The sequence below is a fragment of the Camelus bactrianus genome, chromosome 5 (genome assembly GCF_048773025.1).
Source record: "Camelus bactrianus isolate YW-2024 breed Bactrian camel chromosome 5, ASM4877302v1, whole genome shotgun sequence".
Classification (NCBI taxonomy): domain Eukaryota; kingdom Metazoa; phylum Chordata; class Mammalia; order Artiodactyla; family Camelidae; genus Camelus; species Camelus bactrianus.
Genome location: NC_133543.1, coordinates 53,973,620 through 53,986,737, shown reverse-complemented (window position 1 = coordinate 53,986,737; position 13,118 = coordinate 53,973,620). Strand labels below are relative to the sequence as shown.

Genomic DNA, 13,118 nt, shown 5'->3' with positions numbered 1-13,118 from the left:
AATAAGTCAACCATAATATTCCACAGAGGCCACTGTCCATGGTGGCATATCTACCCTCAGAACTATGATTTTCATGGAAATATAAATTCTGTGATAGATTATTAAACCTCCTTTCCCCTCTGTTTACAAATCTGTTTTGGCCTCATCATTCAACCTTTCTTCCATTAGAAGAAATTCTGTCATTAAAGTCCAGAATTAAGCATGGCCTATCTACCTGTTCCAAACTTGGGAATAGTGTGTTGAGCACTTTTGGGAAACAAAGCAAATATAAGACTCAGAGACATAGTTCAATTCTTGAAGCTTTTGTGCTTTGGTGCTTATTAACATACAATCTAATGTAACACCATTGCATTTCCTTTTATAATCTCAAATTTAAATCTGGGCATGGTGGATACTGAAAGTTAATATTTATTTAAAAATTTTAAATAGAATAAGCATAGAAAAGCTATGCTTGAAACTCTACTTTCCCTGAAGCCAGGAAGTAGGGCTCCTGCTGGGCCTATTCCAAAGGCAAATACCTTGCATAACATGTTTTAGAAAAAGCTCTTGTACTGAAGATGCTAAATTAATTGGCATATACAAGCCAATATAAATATATCTTCTGTCCCCTCCTCCTCTCCCACACCACTGGTTATGTACTTTGGCTTGACCTGGCTTCTCTGACTTAACGTCTGTTGGAGATCTTTTCATATCAGGACATAAGGAGCTTCCTCACCCTTTTTTTTTGTTGTTCCTACATGCACTTTTGGGCAGCTGCATGGTATGCCATTGTATGGATATGCTAAAATTTATTTAATGATCATTTATTGATAGACATGTGGTATTGTTAACCTGAGTCTACTGTATACATACTGAAGGATAAAGCAAAAGAGAAATTATGGGGTATCCTATTTCTCTCATCCCTGCGTCCTTGAAAACCCAAGATTCTCACTGTAGAAGGAAAAAGACATATATGTAAGACTTTGAAACAATGACCAAACCAATAGCAATGAACATCCTGAGTTCTGAAAGCAAGTCTTCTTGGGAGAAATGGCTGATTCCAGGGACAAGAAATGGAATATCTTGCCAGGCAAGCTAGGAGGGAAGCTATCAAAAACCACAAGGGTCATGTCAAAAAGGACTCAGAACTACCTTGGATGTATAGAATCATAAATGTTTTAGGTCTCGAAGGGGCCAGAGAAATAATCTTATCATTAATTCACTTGTTAAGCACTGCCTATCTGCCCAACACTGCACTAATTCTGCAGAGAAAGAAAAGACAGTGATACTATCCACGATTTCTATAACTGTGTTGTCCAGCATGTTAGCCACTAGCCACACACGGCTATTTACATTTAAAGAAATTGACATTTAAAAAATTCTGTCTCTTAGTCTCACTAGCTCGGTTTCATGTGCTCGAGAGCCATATGCGCCTTGGCCAAGGGTCATCTCTTGTCTGGGACTGTGAGAGGGTCCCAAGAGGTCTGCTTGTTCCCATCCCTCACATCCTCCACCTCATACCCAGAATGATCCCGCATCTGACGTGGGTCAGATGTTACCCTGCCTAAACCCCTCCAACGGCTTCTCCTCCCACTCAGAGTGAAAGTCAACCTCCATACAACGTACTGTCTATCCGTCTGACCCCTTGTCACCTCTTTGATCTCACGCCACTCTCTTCCCCTGCTCAGTCCGCTCCCCACTCTTCTGTCTGCCTGGACATGCTCTTCCCAGTACACCCACGGCTCACATTCTCACCTCCCCTGGGTCTCTACTCAGACACAGCTCCTTAGAGAGGCCTGCTCTGCCCACCCCTGCCCTAAATCTGGCATTCTTTATCTCTCTCCCTCTAGCACATATCACATCTGACATTTTACGTATTTGCTTCTTGTCTGTCTTCTCCACTGAAATGTTAGCTCCATAAGGTAGAACTTGGTTTTGCTCTGTTCTGTCCCCAGTTCCTGACATGCAGCATGCAGATATCCAATTATTTATTGAATGAATGGAAGGATTTCTTCAGGGGTTCAGTCATTCTAGAAGCTTCATTAGCAGATGAGTGAAGAGAGAACTCTCCGCGGGAATTGGCGAAGAGTAACTTACATGAAGGAATGTTGAGAAGGAAACTGCCAGCCATTTCCACGGTCATGAAAGGATGGGTTCAACGGCTTGCAACTTCTTGATAGAGAAGTCTAATAAGTAATGCCTCTCTTCTCCACCTTTTTTTTTTTAATGAACAGGAGTTTGTGTTTGGTAAAATGAAAAATAAAATTAGTTTCTCAAATTTTAATATCCATATGAATCACATGGGGATCTCACTAAAATGCAGGTTTTAAAAACTGAAGTATAGCTGATTTACAATATTGCATTAGTTTCTGGTGTATAGTATAGTGATTCAGTTATACATATACATTCTTTTTCATATTCTTTTTCATTATAGATTATTATAAGCTATTGAATATAGTTCCGTGTGCTATATAGTAGGATCTTATTTATCTGTTTTATATATAGCAGTTTGTATCTGCTAATCCCAAACTCCTAATTTATCTCTCCTCCTCCTTTCCCCTTCAGTAACCGTAAGTTTCTATGTCTGTGAGTCTATTTCTGTTCTGTAAATAAGTTCATTTGCGTCATTTTTTTTGATTCCATATATAAGTGATATCATACAGTATTTGTCTTTCTCTGTCTGACTTACTTCACTTAGTATGACAATCTCTAGGTCCATCCATAGTGCTGCAAATGGTATTATTTCACTCCTTTTTATGGCTGAGTAGTATTCCATCATATATATATATGTATGTATATACACACACATACATACCACATCTTCTTTATCCAGTCATCTGTTGATGGGCATTGAGGTTGTTTCCAATGTCTTGGCTATTGCAAAGAGTTCTGCTATGAACATAGGGTGCATGAATCTTTTCGAATTAGCATTTCCTTTGGATGTATGCCCAGGAGTAGGATTGCTAGATCTTGTGGCAATTCTATTTTTAGCTTTTTAAGGAATCTCCACACTGTTTTCCATAGTGACTACACCAAATTATATTCCCACCAACAGTGTAGAAGGGCTCCTTTTTCTCCACACCCTCTCCAGCATAAAATGCAGGTTTATATTCTACTGGTCTGGGGTGTGACCTGAGACCCCTAGTAACATAGATGCTGCTGGACCATGAACCACACTGTGAGCATCAAGGAATCAGATGACCACCAGTAGCACTTTTTGGATCCATAACCTCATAATCCCTTACTAAAATGTGAGTGTTTCCTAAAAACTGCATCTAGTTCACTCAATGATAAGGTCATCACCCTAACAACATTTATATTATATTACATAAATAAACCAATACATTTTCAGGTTAAAGGAATCATTTCCCAGTCACTTTTATTTTTTTATCTTTTGAATACTCAAATACCTCACAGGAAAATTAAATGCCTACGATTTATTAAGGAAAATGAATTTGGCCTCTAGGAGTATTTGAGTAATATGCTTAATATTCAGAAATAACATACTTCAAAATTTCTAAATTACAAATAACTCATCTCAACCAAATTCATTATACAAATATTTAATAAGGTTTCCAAGCATAGGTGTAACACAACATAATCCTTATATCACTCTCCTCAGGGAATAAGGCAAAAAATAATCACATTCAATATTTATGAAATTAGTATTTGAAAATGAAGGCGTGTTTACAATAAGAGTCTAAATATCAACAGCGTCAAGTATTTTCAGAATTTGCTGGGTATCTCGGTCTGTATCCTTATTCTAGCTAGTGGAGGCAGAATAGGAATTTATTAAGAGATAATAAAAAACTCAGAGAATCTCTGGGAGAGCTGCAAAGACAGGGGAGGAAGGATCCGCCAGGAACAAGGCCCAAACCTCACTGTAGGGTTCCTCAGCCAAACCTCACGGCCTCTGATGGGTCATCACTGAGACTCGCAGAGTACATACACTGGATCCCAGAAACCCTGCCACTGCTCGTCCCAAAACCCAGCCTCGCCCCTGCTCCCCTCACCAAAAGAAATGGATTCTGCAAAGACTGGCAGTTTGGGTCACATACTTGAGCTTTAATAGTAGAATTGGACTTCTAAAAACTGGACTTCGAAAAACCCCAATGTTTGTCTTCCCTCCGTACAAAAAAACCCAGAAGAAATGGCTATCATACTGGGTTGTTAAAATCTAAGTGTAGAAAACAGATTTATAAAGATAAACATGAATATGTATACAATATATAATCAAGATTACAGCTATCTTGCATATCCTGAAAGACAAAAGTTTCCATCTCTTAAAATTTGGAAGTATTTTCAAAAATAACTCTTACAAACCCATTTGATAGAGGTTAAGCCTTAAAATCACATAACATAATAACACACTTACACTATAAATAATAATGTATAATGTAGTGCACTATACTATGTAATTCTAGTTTGAGTGAAAACATTTGTAAATATTAACTTATTCCACAGACATTTGTGTACGTCCTCTGTGCTGTGCTAAGCTGCTATATTAAAATTCAAAGGAACTATACTGCTAAATGATGCTGTGTATGGGTTACGATGCTAGGTTTGGGCTACAAAATGTTTTAAAATGAGATTGGCCCAATTAGAGACAATCCTCTAATACAATCTGAGAAGCTATAGAAACTACTTTAAAAAACTAGTCCACTGCAGGTGATTTTTCTCATCCAGGGGCTTTGAAGATTCATAATCAATGCGTTAAGATGAAACAATCTGAAGAACCATTTGGGGAGATTAGTGATCAGCTAAGGGTATTCCTGAATTTCTTGATCTCTGGGATCTACAGACCACGTTCTCTACAGACGTCAACTGTGTTCTGAGTTGATCTTTGGGACCCTCTGTATCTCGGAATTTCTGTTACTGCAAATATTTCACTGCTTGTGCCACAGTTATTTACACGTCTGTTTCTCCGAGTACAACATAAGCTCCTTAAAATAAAAAATTGTTTCTTGTTATCTCGGAATCCCTGTAGTGCTTTGTTCATAGAGATTATGTATTAAATATTTACTTAACATGTGGAGGAACCTCTGAGGAGCTTTCAGCTGGCTGTGGTATGAAGAGAATGGAGAGAAAGTTTCCTCTTTTCATTTCTGAAATTTCAGTTTTGCTCTTCATGGTTAGATATGGAAAAGCCAAGTTTATTGGATGTTGGCAGATAATTTGTGGACTATTTTACTTTTGCTTCTTTTCAGTTCATTTCTGTAATAAGGTATTTTAAGATCGGAAGAGAGAAACATTAATTTAAAGTTGACGCCTTTGTATTTCCTCTAGATCAAGGAAGTTGTTGAAAACAGATTGTCCTAGAGACACGAAACCATCCTTCTCTGTCATCCTGACTTCCTCTTATTTTTCTCTTGACAGACACAAGATCGGTTTTGATTTTTCACTGCTTTGCTAAGTACTTCTGAACATTTTTTAGACACTTAAAAAATTTCACACAAGTGATGGAACCTTCAAGATGCATATACATACATCCAAAATTCTGCTTGCAATTTCAGGGGTTAACAGACTTCCAGAAGTCCACACACAGACCTGAATATGAACACCTGTATTCCTAGCACACCAGAAATCCACTGCTAGATCAAAGCCCAACGGTAATATGTGCACACATTCACCAAAAGGCATACACTACATGTTCAGAGCACAGCCACTCACAATAGCCCACCAACCACCAAACAGCAATAGATGGTGGTATTTTTCCATAATGGAATGAGAGAAAACAATTTACAACTGCATGCAACAATGTGGCTAGACCTCACCCACATAATACTGAATGAAAGAAGCTGAATACAGGTGATTTCATTTATCTAAAGTATAAAAACAAATTATTTTGAGTTTGAGGAATAGTTAGAAGGAAACATGTGTTTCCTCCTGGGGTGGTGATGTTCTGTTTCTTGATTTGCATGCTGTTTATATGGGAATATTTGTGAAAATGTATTGACCAAAATAACGTGCATTTTTTACATGGATATGTTAAGCTTCAATAAAAAGTTAGAAGAAAACACCTCTTTTAGAACAAGAAACTAGCTTAATCTCATTCATCAAAAAAATTAAGAAAATATTTACTAACCCTCCATTATAACAGAAAAAGAGTAAAGGAGACCTTGGGATTTTGAAACTTGCCTCTGGAGTGGCACCTGGTCCTATGCGATCCTGACACAGCCCAATAGGCAGCTGTAACCCTCAAATTTCCTTTGAGGGCGACTCAAAGGGAAAAAGAGAATGCATACATGTTTGTATTCATGGAAAGCACTCAGCAAAAATGTTACCACCACCAGCCTCCACAGAGGGTGGCCTGCAGGAGCCAGACACTCGGCCAGAGAGTAAGACTGCATGGCCACCTAGCATCTTTAGATATATTCATTTATTGATTCTAGAAAAGTCTGGAATACTGATTGCAAATGTCAAGTATCTCCTACTTAAAGACACCATTAATGCCATGTAAATACATCAAAAATTAAAAAAACAGTGTTAAAGTCAGAATAGAATTAGTTTCACGGCTGTTTGTTTTAAATACCAGCTCTACCTGGAAAAGCATACCTTTTTTTATTTAAAAAATTTTTAAAAATTGAAGTATAGTCAGTTTACAGTAATTTCTGGTGTACAGCACAGTGATTCAGATATACATATATATATATATATACACACACACACACACACACACACACACACCCCTTTTCCTATTCTTTTTCCTATAGACTATTATAAGGTATTGAATATAGTTCCCTGTGCTATAACAGTAGGACCTTGCTGTTTATCTATTTTATATATAGTTAGTATCTGAAAATCCTGAACTCCCAATTTATCTCTCCCCCTCCCTTTCCCCCTAGCAACCACAAGTTTGTTTTCTATGTCTATGAGTCTGTTTCTGTTTTGTAAATAAGTTTGTCTTATTTTTTCAGATTCCACCTATGAGTGATATCATATGGTATTTTTCTTTCTCTTTCTGGCTTACTTCACTTAGTGTGACGATCTCCAGGTCCATCTATGTTGCTGGAATGGCATTATTTTATTCTTTTTTATGGCCGAGTAGTACTCCATTGTATATACATATACCACAACTTCTTTATCCAGTCATCTGTCAATGGACACTTAGGTTGGTTCCATGTCTTGACTATTGTAAATAGTGCTGGTATGAACATTGGAGTGCATGTATCTTTTTGAATTAGAGTTCCCTCTGGATATATGCCCAGGAGTGGGATTGCTGGATCATATGGTCTATTTTTAGCTTTTTAAGGAATTTCCATACTGTTTTCTATAAAATTCCATCAATTTACATTCCCACCAACAGTGTAGGAGGGTTCCTTTTCCTCTATACCCTCTCTAGCATTTATCGTTTGTGGACTTTTTAATGAAAAGCATACCTTTTTCTAGCAGGTCACAGTAAGTACTAATAAAATATCAGTGTGTTTCCTTTTCTCATATGTTCCATTGTAAATATAATACAATCCCATTCTTCTCAGATATAACACTTAAGTCCAGTGAGCTGACTCTTGAGTGACAAGTGGTTATCTGTTACCAAATACAGGTTTCAGAAGGTATGAGTTAAATCTGTCAACAGTCTCAAATTTTCACAAACACTTCCACATTTATGAATCAAATTTAAAATAAGTGACACGTATTTAATGCTACTTGTTGTGGAAACTCTACAACAAATTTTTTTCTAGTTTTTTAAAAAAGTTGATGTACAATATTATATAAGTTTCAGGTGTATGATATAGTGATTCACAATTTTTAAAGATTATACTCCATTCATAGTTACTATAAAACATTGGTTATATTCCCTGTGCTGTATAATATATCCTTATAGCTTATTTATTTTATACATAATGGTTTGTATCTCTTAATCCCTCATACTTATTTTGTCCCTCCCCCCTTCCATCTCTCTTCTGGTAACCACCAGTTTGTTCTCTAGATCTGTGAGTCTGTTTTTGGTTCGTTTGTTTGTTTGCTATATTCACTAGTTTGCTTTATTTTTTAGATTCCACATGTAAGTGATATCATACAGCATTTGTCTTTCTCTGAATTATTTCACTTAGCAGAATACCCTCCAAGTCCATTCATGTTGTTGCAAATGGCAAAATTTCATTCTTTTTAATTGCTGAGTAGTATGCCATTGTACATATCCATCACACTTCTTTATCCAGTCATCTGTTAATGGACACTTAGGTTGCTTCCATATCTTGGCAATTGTAAATAATGCTTCTGTGAACATTGAGGTGCATGTATCTTTTTGAATTCATGTTTCTTTTTGGATATATATACCCAGGAATGGAATTGCTAGGTCATATGGTAGTTCTATTTTTAGTTTTTTGAGAAACTCCCATACTATTTTCCACAGTGGCTGCACCAGTTTACATTCCCACCGATTCTGTATGAAGATTCTCTTTTCTCCACATTCCTTACCAACATTTGTTATTGTGTTCTTTTTGATGATAGCCATTCTGACAGGTGTGAGGCGACATTTCACTGTGGTTTTGCTTTGCATTTCCCTGATGATTAGCAATGCTGAGTATCTTTTCTTGTGCCCGTTAACCATCTATATGTCCTCTTTGAAAAAATGTCTAATCAGGTATTCTGCCCATTTTTTAATTGGGTTTTTTTTTATGTTGAGTTGTACGAGCTGTTCATATATTTTGGCTATTAACCCTTATTAGTCATACCATTTGCAAATATTTTCTCCGATTTAGAAGGTTGTCAATGGTTTCTTTTGCTGTGCAAAAGCTTTTAAGTTTTATTAGGTCTCATTCATACAACAGCTTTTTAAGTTAAGGTACTGAACAGTCAGGAAATGTATATATTTTTCCAGGCCGTCATTACCCACTTGTTCCTGTCAGTGTCGGCGCTGATAAATCAGCAGGTGAGTTTCACAAAGTCAGAGGGATGGCTGGTGCTGTCATCAGCAGGCACAAATGGATGAAAATCGCATTTAGCTGAATCCCATACACATAAGTATTTTATAGAGACAAGGGGCAACAGTTGCCCAGGGTGGCTCAAGGAAGGCTTTCCAGAGGAGGTAGGATTTGAAAAAAGTCTTTAGGAGGATTTGATGGGTAGAGAGGAGGCAGAATGGCACTGCAGGCTGGAGCCAAAATCACAGAGGTGGGAGTTAAAGGTATTCTGAGTTCCCTCGTCTGGCTGTAGCATCAAGCTGGGGTTGGAGAAGGTAGGGGAAAGTGCAGGAAGATGCTACAAGTGAAGATATTCCAGATTCATCACAGGTAAGAAGACATCAGAAAGTCAGATTATCAAGTGTAGTAAAAGCATATACTAGTTACAGGATTTTACCTTTTTTGTCCTTTTTTATTACAAAATAATGCATGCTCTTTGGAATATATAAAATGTTTAATCAGACAAACCACTATTCAAAGATAACTATGATTAGTATTATGAAATATTCATGTTAATCCTTTTTGTCTAAGTACAGTTTCAGGTTTCCTTTTATTTTTAACTAAAGTGTGATCATACTTGAGATAAAATTTTGTGTCTTCTCTTTTTATAGAACACGAAACCATAAACAGTTTCACATCCTACTATAAATTCTTTGTAACCATCACGTAAACATTCCATTAAATGTATGGTGTATAATTTAATGGTTCTCCTGTCACTGAACCTTTAAGCTGTTTTTGATAATTTGCTAGTATAAATATGCTATAAATTTATGCAAAAGTTGCCTTCACTCACTCATATTTGGAGTTATTTTCTCAGAATCAATTCCCAGAAGTAGAATACATAGGTCACTGATTCAGGTTCTTGCCATATATTGACAAATTATGAAGCCTGCCTTGAAGGGAACTTTGGATAGGACATAACTTCTGGATAAACTCTTAGAGAAATGGTCTGTCTTTGGCCTCTTGAATATCACCATTGGCTTCTGTATTAAGACTAATAAATATTAATCTGGAACAAATTAATCAAGACAAAAATTTCCAACAGGAAAACACAAATACATTTTCCTAAGTTTAAAATGCATGCTTTGCAAAATGCCCTAAGCCATTATTTTAATAGCATAGTAACTCCCAGTTGGGAAAGGTAAGATAATTACCACGAGAAAAACAGTTCTTTGTCCTACGCTTTGAATTGACTTCAGTTGACTTCAGTACAGTCTTATGTATGTAGGTGTATTTGTCTAAACTGACTCGAAATTTTAAAAGTTTTTTTTTTTTTCCTGCCTCAAACAACCTAGCAGGCTAAAGCTATAATAAACACAGCTTAGTACCATACAGGACAAGAGCATTCAGCTGATTTGGATAACCTATAGGAACTCAGGAACCTGAGAGCAGTGATATAGTTAGTCTACGTTAAGCAAAATTCCTGGAATAGCAAAAACTTATTGATGTTTTCAAGAAATCTTTTAAGCCTTTACAAAGTTCATTAAAACAAAAATGATCAAAGACCTAAAAGGTATATCATATAAAATATGAAAACAAGGCAAAAAAGTAGGATACTACATCAGCCACCAAGTTCACTTCACATCTAGCTCATAAACCAGGTTCCCTAAACACAGACTTCTTTTTTTTTAAAAAAAAAAATCAGGTTATACCAGTGCAGATGCTGGTTTCAATCAGACATGCTAACTGCATCTCTTAAAAGGCCAAAGAAGTAGAGTAGTGCGATATATTAAACTTTGAAAAAAGATTTTCTAATTGAAGTGTAGTCAGTTACAACGTGTAAATTTCTGGTGCGCAGTATAATGTCCCAGTCATGCATATACATACATATATTCATTTGATTGCACTTATATTTTTCTTTCTTCCCCCTTCTGTATTTTTCTAATTTTCTAGAGTGTGCGTAAGGAGGAAAATCCCAAATTTTACAGCCTTACTATTACAGGAAGAATAAGCTGATGGAGGCTTAAGCATGCTTTAGAAACCTGGCATTTCTACCTCTGGGTCATGGGTTTTTATTCCAAGTAATTTGAAAGGCTTTAGAGATACTTGAAACATCTGCAAGTACAATGAAAAGGAATCAAACGTTATTGTGCTCATTTATTGACTAGAAACTTAAACTGTGGACATAATTTTGTTGGGGTACATAAGATGAGGATTATAGCTCACTTTTAGGACATTTTTCACAATCTCTCTTCAAGAAAGGAGAACCATTCGGCTGCCTGTCACAAAGCTCAAGGGCCCCTGGATTAAAGCTTTCAGCCAGACTGGGGTTAATCATTATAAGATTTGGCGATTAACAGGCTGTTTTCAGAGAAAGCACCAAGCATCTTGTTCCCATATGCTTCAGTTTCGTCAGACTCTGCATCTGGAAGGGGTGGGTCTGCAGCCATGAACCAGAAACAGCCAAGTGTGGGGTGGTAGCCACGACTGGATGCCGTGGTGACACGGGCCTGCCCTGGGCACCCACTCATGACAGGAACACTCCGCAGCTTACCTGTTTTCTTGTCCCTACCTCCATGTGGCATTGCAAACACTACCCATCTCTGCCTTGTGCAGCTTAAAAATGAAAGAAATAGTAGGCTGCATTTTAAAGTAAATCTCCTTTCTAAATAAAGAGTGAATTTTTAATATGTTACTGGCTTACCACTTAAATCTAAAGGAGATTTCAAGAACTGCACATTTCATTCTTTTTCACACAGTGGAGTTCTGTCCAGAATGCAGATGAGGGTGTAGTTAGTCACAGGGGACTGGAAAGAAGCAAGGGGAGGGGACAGCTTCAGATGTTCACATGTTTTGGATAAAAGTCAGGGAAATAATTCTCCATGTGATTTAATCTTTGTATTAAATTGTCTTACTTCAAAACTTTGCAAATAAAATGCCTTTGATGATTCACTATGCCTGCAAACACCATCAATAATTGGTTTGTGATCAGCTGGTAACGTCATTGCTTTTTCTGACTTAAGTAGCCATTTTGAGAATTAGTCTATCACTGGGAGTTTAAACCTCACTGATCTTATTAAAGAAGGAGCACGTATCTTTAAAGAAGGAGCATGTGGGAATCTTTATGAAGATACAGGAGCAGAGAAAACTCCAAGACTATATAGTGCATATAAAAACTATTCTCGGGCTATAAAAGCAAACACAAACCAGGGTGAAGAACAAGGTCATGAAAGTGGTTTTCCTGTCTGAGTTTGGGTTGCTGGGTAGGGGAAGCTGTTCCCTTCTTTCCTTATCTCATCTGTATAAGGTACTTTGAGATTTGAGTTTGAGATTTACAAACATTAGCCACTCTATATAAAAATATATTTTAAGTTTCTTCTGTATAGCACAGGGAACTATATTCAATATCTTGTAATAACCTTTAATGAAAAAGAGTATGAAAACGAATATATGTATGTATCATGACTGGGACACTGTGCTGTATACCAGAAATTGACACATTATAACTGACTGTACTTCAATTTTAAAAAAAGATGCAGTACATATATACAAAGGAATATTACTCAGCCATAAAAAAGAATGAAATAATGCCATTTGTAGCAACATGGATGGACCCAGAGATGACCATATTAAGTGAAGTAAATCAACAGAGAAAGATAAATATCATACGATATCACTTATATATGGAATCTAAAAAAAAAATGATACAAATGAACTTATTTACAAACCAGAAATAGACTCACGGACATAGAAAGCAAACTTAAGGTTACCAAAAGGGAAAGGTGGGGAGGGATAAATTAGGAGTTTGGGATTAACATATATACACTACTATATATAAAATAGGTGAACAACAAGGACTTTCTGTATAGCACAGGGAACTATATTCAATATTTTGTAATAATCTATAATGGAAAAGAATCTGAAAAAGAATATATATATGTATAACTGAATCACTTTGGTGTACACCCAAAACTAAAGCAACATTGTAAATTAACTATACTTAAATTTAAAAAAATGATTGAATAAATAAGTACATATGGTAGAAGAGACAAATGTCCGATGGAGGAGAATTCCAAATAATTTATATAGATATCCGCTATCAAGGATGTGGAGCATAACTCCTTTCTTAAGTGTGGGCTATGCACAGGGACTTCCTCCCAAAGAATTCAGGATGGAAAACGGATGACTTTACAGTGGAGAAACTTGGCAAATAAGTATCTTAACCAGATAATCAAAGGCAACATTAACAATGATGTATCATCTTGATAGCATGTATTCTTGACATTATGGGAT

At 36.5% G+C, this 13,118-nt stretch overlaps 1 protein-coding gene across 11 annotated transcripts in view; it reads right to left on the bottom strand.

The window, feature by feature from the left end:
• RAPGEF4 (Rap guanine nucleotide exchange factor 4) overlaps window positions 1-13,118 on the bottom strand; it is a 273,427-nt gene that overhangs the window by 95,260 nt on the left and 165,049 nt on the right. The window contains exon 1 of one of the 11 annotated variants that reach the window (XM_045520930.2): window positions 2,077-3,517. The exons of the other annotated variants lie outside the window; for them this stretch is intronic. The gene's annotated coding sequence lies outside the window, so the exon portion shown is untranslated. Of the gene's footprint in view, window positions 1-2,076; window positions 3,518-13,118 lie in introns of those variants that run through there. 11 annotated transcript variants of the gene reach the window in all.